Here is a 12186-nt window from a genome sequence, read left to right on the forward strand (position 1 = left end):
CAGGATTGACCATTTGATAGTGAATAACCAGTTAGAAGGCTCATCTCTAGGGACAACTACTTCTTTACCTTTCTCCGCTGTTTTTAGCTGTCTGTAGTCTTGTTTAGCGATGGGAAGGCATCTGTTGGAAGACAGAGAACCTGCAGAAGGTGACAGAGAACGTCCTGGAGTTTTTTTTGTTTGTTTGTTTGTTTTTTGTTTTTCGAGACAGGGTTTCTCTGTATAGCCCGGGCTGTCCTGGAACTCACTCTGTAGACCAGGCTGGCCTCGAACTCAGAAATCCGCCTGCCTCTGCCTCCCTCCCGAGTGCTGGGATTAAAGGCGTGCGCCACCACCGCCCGGCCCGTCCTGGAGTTTTTTAGGGAAAGAGTGTAACACGCTTATGGAATGACCACAGTCACAGGCAGGTCAAAGGTCTCTTAGTGGCATCTGGGCAAGAAGATTACTGGGCGGGTATGGGCACTTGTCACCAAACCGGACAACCTGACTTCAATCCTAAAGAGCTACATAGCAGAAAGCAGAATCAATTCTAGCAAGTTGTCCTCTGACCTACAAACACACACACACGCACGCACGCACGCGCACTAAAGAAAGAAAGAAAAAGACAGGGCAAGAGCAATAGAAGGAAAAACAAGCTCTGAGGCTCCAAGGCGCCCTTTAACCTTTAGCCAGGCTGAGGTTTGCCAGGTGGATTGAAGGATTGCAGACCAAGGGGCACCAGGAGGGAAAGATGCCTTCAGGCTTCAGGAAAGGAATGCAGTAAGATGAGGGGGCAGCATCTGGCCCCCAGCCAGCCCCTCCTCCTCCTGGTAGGTCAAAAAAGACAGGTGAGAAAACACGGGAGGGTGAGGAAGGACAGCAGGCTGGGTGGGGGCAAAGAAGGGGGTCATGAAGAGGTGGGGCATCAGGCATCTTGGGAGTCAAGTCAGAACAAGCATTTAGAGAGAAAATGCATCACTTTCCCTGACTCTCTCTTCACTGGAATGTGGAGTGTCTGCTTCCAGGCCTTGGGGGAGAAAAATTGAGCAGGAAGGGATGTCCCTGCAGTAGGAGGAAGGTCTCCTTTGGACTTGGGCAACTCCTGGTATGCACAGCTTCAGGGGAGATCTGAACCTCTTGTCCTACCCAAGGTTGCCAAGTCTCCCTTTGCACACTTTGGTTTTGGTGTGTGGTCCCTAGGCCTCCCGTGCATACCTATTGGCTGTGCTGGACCCTTTCTAACTAGGTGGGTCCAGGTTGTTCACTGGGCAATCTCAGGAGTCAGGAAAAGAATGAAGAATAGTGTGGTTGCTGCTCTGAGGTGGGCTCCAGAATATTCTTCACCCAACTGCCTCAGGGCTGCTGACAAACACAGACACAGAGGAGCCCCTCTGGATGAGTGTAGGGCCACCTGGCTGCAGGAAACCTCCCACATCTCCCTCTGCCAGAGCTCTGCTTACTTAAGGCTAGTGGCACACAAAGGTCACTCCAGCAGCTGCTGCTAGCCCTACCCAAAGTGGACCAAAGTCCTGGCTAGGTTCCCTGTGAATAAATATGACTCCCAGGGAGTGTGCTACATCTATTAGATAGGGTCCTTTAGGCTGGACAGGCCAAGGAACCCCAGGGAGTAGGAAGGCTTTGAAACAGAAGGGCTGGCAACCAGGATTCCAGGTTGTGGGAGATGGGGCATGGAGAACAGGTCTTACTACCTGCATGGTGGTAACTCTCTACAGAAGTGTTGCCAAGTCCCCATGGGCATACAAAGATCCATTCATGGTCGATGAAGGGGTTTTCCAGAAAAGGTGAAACGAACTGTTTCATCATCTCCGCGCCCTAGGCATTTGAGGGTTTATGGCAGCTGGTCCAAAACATGAGGACATGGGAGAATAGAGAAGCCTGCTCCCAAAGGAATATTCTGGGCCCCGGACCCAGGTCCTCACAGCTGTACCTCTCACATTGAAAGGATACCAGAGAGAAGGGCTGGCCTCAGCTGACCTCTGGGCCACTTGGTTCAAGGTAAGGCACTGAAGCCATAGCATTTACAGTGAACAGAAAAATGGGGATTCACCGGCCACCTTGCTACACCTACCACCTCCGGACCAAACCTGCTTCCAATAAAAGTCCTTATATTCACATGAGGCAAAATCTCAGGAAGTCTGAGACCACTTACTTTTATAGCCAATGAGTATGCACTGGAGGCCTAGGGACCAGACACCAAAAACTAAGTGTGCAAAGACAGACTTGGCAACCTTGGGTAACCAAACTCCTTTCTCTGGCACCCTTATGGATCAGAGCTTCTTAAGGGCCCTTGGAATTCCAAGGTCTGTTTGGTTCCCTTTTGAGGAGGACCAAGGGGTAGTAGTCAGTAAACAAGGAGAAGCGGATGGGAGAGCAGGAAATGGACCCCCGGGAGGTGAAGGAGACTCTGAGGGGGGTTCCGGGAAGGTAGTACCTCCCAAAATCCTTGTCTCTGGGAAAGCTCTTGGAATAGAGAAAAACGAACCTAGTTTTCTTCCTTGGTCCCCACTCCTAACCTCAGCTTTTCCTCCCTGAGGGATTCCAGCTGAGTTTGAATGAGGACCCCTGCAGGTCTTTTTTTCCCTTTTCTTTTTTAAGTTTTTTATTACTATAGATAGATTGTACGTAACAATGGGCTTTGTCGTGTAATTTTCATATATGTATATAATGTATTTTGGTATTCATCTCAAATTACTCTCTCATTCCTCCCAAGTGTGTGTGTGTGTGCACGCACACACGCAAATGAGTTTAATGAATTATTTCTTTACCTCCTCTTTCTCTTCTTCCATACTTGTCACTCATTGAGACAGGATCTACATTATATAGGTAGGGGCTAGGTGTCCTGAAATTCATCTTGTAGATCAGGGTAGCCTGGAATTTACAGCAATTTTCCTGCCTCTGCCTTCCCTTCAATTACAAGCATGCCCACCAAGCAAGACTCCAGATCTGTGGTATATAGAACTTTCCATGCATTTTTTCCAAGGTCTCTCCAATCCCCTATCCTCTCCTTCCCACTAGTTCTTTCCCACGCTTTGCAGTAGAGGACAGTCACCTGTTACTGCCCATCCCCTCCCCCCTCTGTGCAGCTGTTCCTGAACAGCTGGCTCCTTGTGGGGCATTGCCCCTAGCTGAGCTGCGAAAACTTCCTTTCCACGCCTTGACTTCTCGGCTGGCCCACCAATGGCCCCTCCTTTCATATGTCCTTGGCCCCAAATCATGGTGACCCTGGCATCCATGAGCAACCGCAGCTGTGGGATGCCTACACCCTTGCCAGGAGCAACAGCTGCGACTGCTCTCCACAAGGCCCAAGGTTGCCTGCCTCTTATCAGCATGGAAGTTAGGTGCCAGCCCTACTCGGCATTCCCCTCTTGTCTTCCTGTGGCCAGGTCTTCCTTCTGATCAATTCTCACACAGAAGTACAATGTCCCCCAGCGGGGAGAGGCTGCAGGGCTGTTCTGGTCTCCGCTTTCAGTACCTTGATAATCCAACCCCAAGGTGGTAAAAGAGTTTTGACTTTCCAAACTCAAATCTACCCATGATCCTTCTCTGCCCAGAGTTCTTCCTGACCTCCAGCTGACAGAGGACAACACCCAACACACACGCCTGGGGACAAGTCCCTCCCCCCTCCCCTGGGCCCCCCCCCCCACCTGCCTGATCACTTTCCCTTTCCTCTTCACTTTCCCTAAACACCCCCACCTCCACCTTTTCTATCTTCCTGAATGCCCGGTCTATACTCTCTCAACACCTAGGCCGGGCTCCTTGGGCTTTCCTTTGCATACCACGCAAGCAAGCCACATAGCTCCTCAGATACCCCAGTCACAAGGGACCTCTAAGTTTGCTTGCAAACATGCCAAGCATCCGCCAGCTTCCTTCAAGCCTTCCCACATGCTGACCCTTCTGCCCACGACATTCTTTGCCACTTGACCTATCTCACTCTCAGCTTGTTCCTTGTCTCTGTTTTTGACCCGTCCCCCGCTCCGGACACCTACTTAGCACGTTGTATTGCTATCTGTGGTTTAAGATTTATTTCTAAAACATACTGGAGAACTGGAGTCGGTTTGTTTTCTCCCTATCCTGTGAACCTCTAGTGCCTAGAGGTAGGTAGATCTATCCCTTGAGAGTTCTCTTTTTGTTTTTTTGTTTGTTTGTTTGTTTGTTTGCTTGCTTGTTTTAAGATTTAATTTTATTTTTAATTTATTTATCTTTATTTCATTTGAATTGCATGTATGTCTGTGTAAAGGTGTTGGATTAAAGACAGTTGTGAGCTGCCATGTAGTTGCTGGGAATTAAACCCAGGTCCTCTGGAAGAGCAGCCAGTGCTCTTAAGCACAGAGCCATCTCTCCAGCCCTAAGTTTATCATTTTTAATCATATGTATGTGTCTGTGTCTGGCCAGGGACTCAGATCTCCCTGGAGCTGACTGTGGGTTGCCCAACATGGATGCTGGGAAGTGAATCAGGTCCTTTCCAAATGCAGTAAGTAGTATAAAGGGCTGAGACATCTTTGCAGCCTGATTTTTTAATTTTATTTTTATTTTATTTTATTTTTATTTATTTATTTATTTATTTATTTGGGTTTTTCGAGACAGGGTTTCTTTGTGTAGCCCTGGCAGTCCTGGAACTCACTCTGTAGACCAGGCTGGCCTCGAACTCAGAAATCCTCCTGCCTCTGCCTCCCTAGTGCTGGGATTAAAGGTGTGTGCCACCACCGCCCAGCTGTTTATTTCTTATTTGCCTGTCACTGTATTGCTCTGCCTGGGCTTGGAACTCAATAGGCCATGCTAGCTTCAAACTTGTGGCACTTGTCTGCATTTGCTCCAAGTGTCAAGACTGCAGAATATATCTGCCATTTCTTCTTCCTCTTTCTCCTCCTCCTCCTCCTCTTCTTCTTCTTCCTCCTCCTCCTCCTCTTCTTTCTCTTCGTCTTCTTATTTTTTGTTGTTGTTGTTATTGTTTGAAACAGGAGTTCTCTGCATATCCCTGGCTATCCTTGAACTTTGTCTTTAGACCGAACACACAGAGATCTTCCTGCCTCTTCCTCCAGAGTGCTGGAATTAAAGATGTTGGCCACCACCACAAGGCAGTCTGTCATTTCTAATACGCCCAATTAAAGCTGGAATAGAGAGCTGGATTATCTCAGTGGTAGAGAAAGTTCTTAGAATATATGAGGTGCTGGGTTCAGTCTCCAATACAAGTAAATAATGAACCTTTGGTTGACTGAGGAAATGTTTGTAAATGTCTGGCTGACATTTTACAGCCCACACTCCATAAGCACATACTTGCTCTGTGACTTCTACACGCCAACAGAATAAATTGAAGTCCTCACTCACCCTGTCCTATGTTGTTGGCCTATAAGGATCTGCCTTAAAGTGATCAGTACCTATAATTTGAGAACTAAGAATAGTGGTTCAGGCCTAGAGTCCCAGCCCTAGAGAGGCAGAAGTAGAATTGCTAGAGCTTGAGGCTTCTCTCATTCTTTGTTTGCTTTTCTTTTTTTTTTATTTGCATTGGTGTTTTGCCTACATATTTGAGGGTGTCAGGTTCCCTGGAACTGGAGTTACAGACAGTTGTGAGGTGCTGTGTAGGTACTGGAAGAACAATCAGTGCTCTTAACTGCTGAGCTGTTCTATCCCCACCTCCACCCCTACCCCCACCCCCAGATTATTGTTTTATACAGCAAGTTCCAGGCTGCCCAGGGCCACATAGTGAAACCTTTTCTGAAATAAAGAGGAGGCAGGGGAGAGGGACTGTGGTTGCCATTTCAGGTAGAGTGCTTGCCTAATGGCACTGAGGCCCTGGTTTTGATCTCCAACACTGGAAACCAGGTGTGGGGACATTTGTCTGTAATCTTAGCACTTAGGGGACACAGGAAGATCAGAAGTTCAAGGTCATCATCCCATACACAGAAAGTTCAAGGTCTGGGGCTGGAGAGATGGCGCAACAATTTCTGCTTTTCCAGAGGATCTGGATTTGAGTCCCAGTTCACAACTATCTGTAACTCCAGTTCCAGGGGATCCAGTGCTCTCTTCTGGTCTCCCTAGGCACCAGGAAGGAATATGGTGCTCAGACATACATGCAGACATACATATGAAAATATACACATGAAAAATAATTAAGTAACATTAAAAAAAAAAGTTTAAGGCCTGCCTGGACCACATGAAATCCTACCTCAAGAGCTATTGCCTAGCAAGCTCAAGGTCCTAGGTTCAGCCTCAGCGCAAAAAAAAAAAAAAAAAAAAAACAGAAAAAGAAAGAAAAAGAAAGAAAAAGAGAGAAAGAAAGAGTATATTCAAGGAACTAGGACAGTAGACAAACGATAAAGCTGTTTACTAAGCCATTTACTCCATTGTGACATTGTCAGTCATGCAAGAATGCCAAAGGCAGAGAAGTGAAAGTCACAGTCCTCGAAGGTAAGAAGTTTGCACTTCCGCGTTTCCCTGCCTGGATAGGGAAATATACCCCCAGGAAACCAGGGGCTGGATGAGCTCATCTAGAGGAGAGGTCATGGTGGCTGAGCCTGTGGGTCAATCTGAATTTCCTGCTAGCTTGGTGAATTCCCAGAAGGGGTTCAGTGGTAACAGGACATGTCCAACCCAAAAGGACACAAATGGGGCAGAGGTGACTGATCAATTGCTCAAGCAGTCATCAAATGAGGCAACCAAGATTTGCTGAAACTTGTGAATAACAGATTTGAAGAAAATAGCCAGCTGGGTCTTGCACTGTCTGATACCAAAGTTACCTTCATTCTGGATTTCTCTTATAAGGAGATAAAACATGTGGTTAGTAAAAGCCAAAATGGAACCCAGAGAGGCTGGAGAGATAGCTCAGTGGTTAAGAGCACTTACTGCTCATGCAAAGGACCCAGGTTCAATTCCAGTATCCATGTGGTGCCTCACAACCCTTTGTAACTCCAGTTTCAGGGGAATCTAGCCCCCTCTTCTGGCCTCCCAAGGGACTGCATGCAAGTGATACAAATACATATTATGCAGGCAAAACACTTGACGACATGAAGTAAAAAGAAATAAATCTTAAAAAAACAAAACAACAACAACAACAACAAACTTGTTTTGATGGAAATACCAAAGATCCAAGCATGGTAGCACATGCCTTCAATTCCAGCATTCTGCAGGCTGGGACAGGGGGATCTCTGTGAGTTTGAGGCCAGTCTTGTCTACATAACAAGTTCCAGGACAACCAAGGGTAAATTGGAAGTCCCTGTCCTGTAGAGGAAAAAAAGGAGCCCCAAGACTTTGATGGCAAGACGTGGGTCCCCAGAAAACCAGGGACATACAAACACTCTTTGGCTTCCTGTTCCCAACAGCTGCAGGAAGCTTCTCCAAGCCCCTACCTCTCCCAGCTTCCCCCCCCCCCAAAGAATTAGAGAAAATCTTGTTTCCTGTCTTTTCTGATTAGACACACGGAGACCAGGGTGGGAACAGCTGAGTATTCCACAGCAATCCCCAGGGAGATGCTAGGGCTGTCGGCCAACGTTTGGGAAGGCAGCGTGGTGTTTAGAGACAGAGCCTGGGAAGGGATTTCGTGATCAGAGAAGGCTCCTCCTCCAGCCTTCTTTACTTGCACAATCTGAAAAAGCTATTGACAATTTTCACAGAAAAAAAAAACTTTCTATATATTATCTTGCCTATAAGCCTGTAATTTAAAAGAGTCTTTGTATGTCTTACATATTTAACTTGTAGGGATTCCAGCCTTAAGGCCCTCTAAGGTTAGGGAAATTCCATGTTGGTTCAGTCCCAACTGGCTATGAGTCAAGGGCCTCCTCCTGGCCACTTTGACTCGCACTGCCCTCCAGAGCCTATGGGATTAGGCTAGGAGAGCCTCAAGGGAGCCGCTTGCTCCACTTTTCCACGGTGCTACCTCACACCAGCCTACTGGAGACAGCTGAATAGAATGGCCATGAGTTTGAGCCCTAGCACTGTAAGACAAATAACAAATAAGAGGGTGCCGGAGCAGTGGCCTATGCCTGCAAGCTCAGCTCTTGGCAGGCTGAGACATGACGACAACATCAAGTTATCAAGTCTAGGCTATATGGCAAGACCCTGTCTCAGAAAAGCAAGTTCAAGGCTAGCCTAGACTACAGAAGTCTCTCTTCTCTCTCTCTCTCTCTCTCTCTCTCTCTCTCTCTCTCTCTCTCTCTTTCCCCTCTGTCTGTCTCACTCTCTCTCACACACAGACACTATACCACACACATACACAATCATCACACACACAAACATACATGCACACACGCCACACACCACACTACACCCACACACACACACACACACACACACAAACCAAGGCTAGGGATTCAGCCCAATGGTAGAGTGTCTAGTAGGCCTAAACCAGTCAGTCCTAGGTTCAGTCCTTAGCATCATAAATGAAGAGGAGAGAGAAAGAGAGAGAACCAGGTGTGGTGGCACAGGCCTCAGGAGTTTGAGGCCAGCATGAGCTACATATGATCTTGCCTCAAAAAAACAAAATTCTATGGGGCTCTAGAGATGGCTCATCAGTTGAGAACATTTATGGTTCTTCCAGAAGACTCTTTCTATTCCTGGCACCACATGGTGGCTAACAACTTTCTCTAACTTCAGTTCCAAGGGATTCAATGTCCTCTTCTGATCCCCTTGGACCTGTCATGCATGTGGTACACAAATACACATGCAGGCACAACACTATAAACATAAAACAAATGGGGGGAAACCCTAAAACTTTAGTTCAGTGACATGGCTACACAGATTTGGTGACCTGAGTTTGACCCCAAACCCTTGTAAATGTGGAAGGAGAATGCCCACACTACGAAGTTGTCCTTTGTGATGGCTAATCTTGGTTGTCAATTTGGCACACTTGGGAAGAATGAATCTCACCTGAAGAATGGCCTCCATCAGTATGGCTGGTGGGCATGTCTGCAAACTAGGAAATACTCTGACCTCTGTTCACACTCTGTAGCATGCATCCCCACACATGTATCACACACACACAGACACACACATATAGACACACACACACACACAATAAGATCTGGAGAGTGGGCTGGAGAGATGGCTCAGTGGTTAAGGGCACTGACTACTCTTCCAGAGGTCCTGAGTTCAATTCCCAGCAACCACATGGTGGCTCATGACCATCGACAAAGGGATCTAATGCACTCTAATGCCATGCAGGTGTAAAGTAAATTAATTAAACAAGAAAGGGTTTAAAAAAGATAGGTGGTGCTTTAACCTCAGCACTTGGGAGACAAAGACAGGTGGATCTCTATGAGTTTGAGGCCAGCTTGGATTACATAGTGAATTCCAGGGCAGCCAGGGCTATGTAGAGAAGATGGTGTCAATAAATCTTTAAAAGATTATGTTATATACGTGTGCCTCTGGTTTGAGGTTATGCATGTGTGACTGCAGGTGCCCACGGACACATGGGGGGGGGCTTTCGATCCCCTGAAGCTAGAGTTATAGATAACTGTATGATGTTTAATGTGGATGCTGGAAACAGAACTGCAGTCCTCTGCAAGAGCAGTATACACTTTTAACTCCTGAGCCATCTTATCTGCCTTGATATAAACAAATCTTAAGGAGTCTTGAGAGACAGTTCACTAAGAGCTCCTGCTGTTCTTGTAGAGGGCATGGTTCAGTTCCTAGAACCCATATGGTGGGTTTCAACCGTTCACAATTAGGCACATATGTGGTGCTCATACATGCATACATACATACAGGCGAAACAATTATACATGTAAAATAGAACAATTAAGAAAATAACACACACATACCCTTCAAGACAGGGTTTCTCTGTGTAGTTCTGGCTGCCCTGGAACTTGTTCTGTAGACCAGGCTTGCCTTGAATTTACAGAGATTTGCCTGCTTCTGCCTCCCAAGTGCTGGGATTAAAGATGTGGTCCATCACTGCCTAGCAAGAAAATAAGAAATTTAAGTAAGTAATTTTTAAAGCTTAATATCTGGGCTAAAGAGATAACTAAGCAGTTACGCACTGACTGCTCTTCCAGAGATCCACACGGTGGCTCACAACGGTCTGTATAACACCGGTTCCAAGGGATCTGGTGCCCTCTTCTGTCCTCCAAGGGTACTGCATACGTGGTACCGAGCTATAATCCTACAAATAAATACTGAATTTCAAACTCTGTGAACACATAGGCCTACACATGTTAGTGCTGGGCTGTGCTACTCACACCCACGTTACCGACAGTATCTTCTGCTCACCTGTTTTCTGTCCACCCATATGAGGCCAGCAGTGCTGGGGCCTAGGAGAACCGTGCTTACCCAGCATGCAAAGGAACTTGAGTTTGAGTTTCTGTCACTTAAAAATAAAAAAAAAATCATCTTTCGCCAACTTAGGACTCTACACCCACCATAAAGACAATGTCCATTCTTTTGCCAAGAGGGTGGGGCTAAGATAGGCTAATCCCAAACAGATGCCCCCTCCTTCCCTCTACTGAGATCTTTTGGGCTCAGGAGGTGCTTATGACTGTCATTCATTCAACATACCTTACTTTATCCAAATTCTTGAAATACCATTAAGCTAATTCAGTGTCTGGGAAAGCAATAGAAAAAAGTAAAAAAAAAATTAAAAAATATAATCTTTCTCACAAAACTGATTGGAACTGTAGTGTTTCCTAGGAGCTGCTGATCAGTCTGTGAGGATGTCTTCCCATCTTAGAGCACACTTTGTGAGTATTTTGCTGAATAGTAAAACGTTTGTCTAGCATGTGCACGGCTGTTCTTTTTAATCCTTAGCATTTTGCGGGGGGGGGGCAGTTGAACAGTACAGCAGAGACAGACATGCTATAATCTATAATTCCTAGTTCTCAGAAGGATCGACTTGAGTTTCAGACCAGACAGGGTTAATTAGCAAGACATTGTCTCAAAGACAAAGGTGATCAGTGAGGTGACCCAGTGTTAGACTCCTGTGGCCAACCCTGACGATCTGAGTTCAATCCTTGGACCCACAGGGTAGGAGAGCATCAACTCCTATAAACCGTCCTCTGACCTCCACGTGTGCAACATGGCAAGCAAAGACCTCCATTGTATGAGAGAGAGAGAGAGAGAGAGAGAGAGAGAGAGAGAGAGAGAGAGAAGAAATAACAAAACAAAAATTAAAAAACAAAGGTTGAGGTTTGAAGAGCTGGCTCAGAGGTTAAGAGCACTGGCTGTTCTTTCAGAGATCCTGAGTTCAAATGGGAGCAACCACATGGTGGCTCACAACCTTCTGTAATGGGATCTGATGCCCTCTGCCAGGTGTGTGAAGACAGCAGACAGTGTACTCACATACATAAAATAAATAAACAAATCTTTTAAAAAACCAAACAAAACAACAACAACATAAAAACCAAAGGTTAAAGAGATGACTCAGTAATAAAGAGCAATGGGTGGACTGACCAGGGTTCGACTCCCACCACCCACAGGTGGCTCAGGAGCTCCAGTTCTGAGGGATCTGATACTCTCTTCTGGCTTCCTCAGGCATCAAGCGTGCATGTGGTGCTCATGAAAATAAATATATTTTTAAAAGAAAGAAAGAGCAGCAATCAAAAAAACAAACAAACAAACAAAAGAAAGCAGCAGCAAGCCCAAGGGTTGAGGACGGTGTTACACAGGTGTAGTCCTTCATTCTGGGAGGCAAGGGAGTTAGGAGATCAAGGCCCACACTGACTTCATAGAGAGTCTGAGGCCAGCCTGGGCGTCACAAGACCCTGTTGCAAAAGCAGACAAAATGAAAACAAAAAGGCTTGAACCTAAAGGACATTATGTAAGGCTAGCCAAGGTTAAAGGATAAGCTTTCAGGCAACCATCCCCAGAATTCATAACACATTCTGCTGTTTTTGACAACTAATAGGTTTCTCAATAAGAAATGATTCTTTTTTTTTCTTTCTTTTTTTTTTTTTTTTGGTTTTTTTCGAGACAAGGTTTCTCTGTATAGCCCTGGCTGTCCTGGAACTCACTCTGTAGACCAGGCTAGCCTGGCCTGGAACTCAGAAATCCACCTGCCTCTGCCTCCCAAGTGCTGGGATTAAAAGCATGGGCCACCACCTGGTAGTGTAGGCTTTCTTCTTCTTCCTCTTCTTCCTCTTCTTCCTCTTCTTCCTCTTCTTCCTCTTCTTCCTCTTCTTCCTCTTCTTCCTCTTCTTCCTCTTCTTCCTCTTCTTCCTCTTCTTCCTCTTCTTCCTCTTCTTCCTCTTCTTCCTCTTCTTC

At 46.2% G+C, this 12186-nt stretch overlaps 1 protein-coding gene across 4 annotated transcripts in view; it reads left to right on the forward strand.

Annotated features, from left to right (window-relative positions):
- The first annotated feature begins 697 nt into the window (after positions 1–697).
- The window catches only part of Nicn1 (nicolin 1), a 20942-nt gene continuing 9453 nt past the window's right edge, over positions 698–12186 (forward strand). For 2 of the 4 annotated variants that reach the window (XM_028756807.1, XM_028756809.1), the window contains exons 1-2: positions 753–809; positions 4393–4471. The gene's annotated coding sequence lies outside the window, so the exon portion shown is untranslated. Of the gene's footprint in view, positions 810–4392; positions 4472–12186 lie in introns of all 4 variants that reach the window. The other 2 variants (XM_028756810.1, XM_028756808.1) reach the window with 2 other exon arrangements.

Source organism: Grammomys surdaster, unplaced genomic scaffold (genome assembly GCF_004785775.1).
Source record: "Grammomys surdaster isolate TR1022 unplaced genomic scaffold, NIH_TR_1.0 126131, whole genome shotgun sequence".
In the NCBI taxonomy this organism is placed as follows: domain Eukaryota; kingdom Metazoa; phylum Chordata; class Mammalia; order Rodentia; family Muridae; genus Grammomys; species Grammomys surdaster.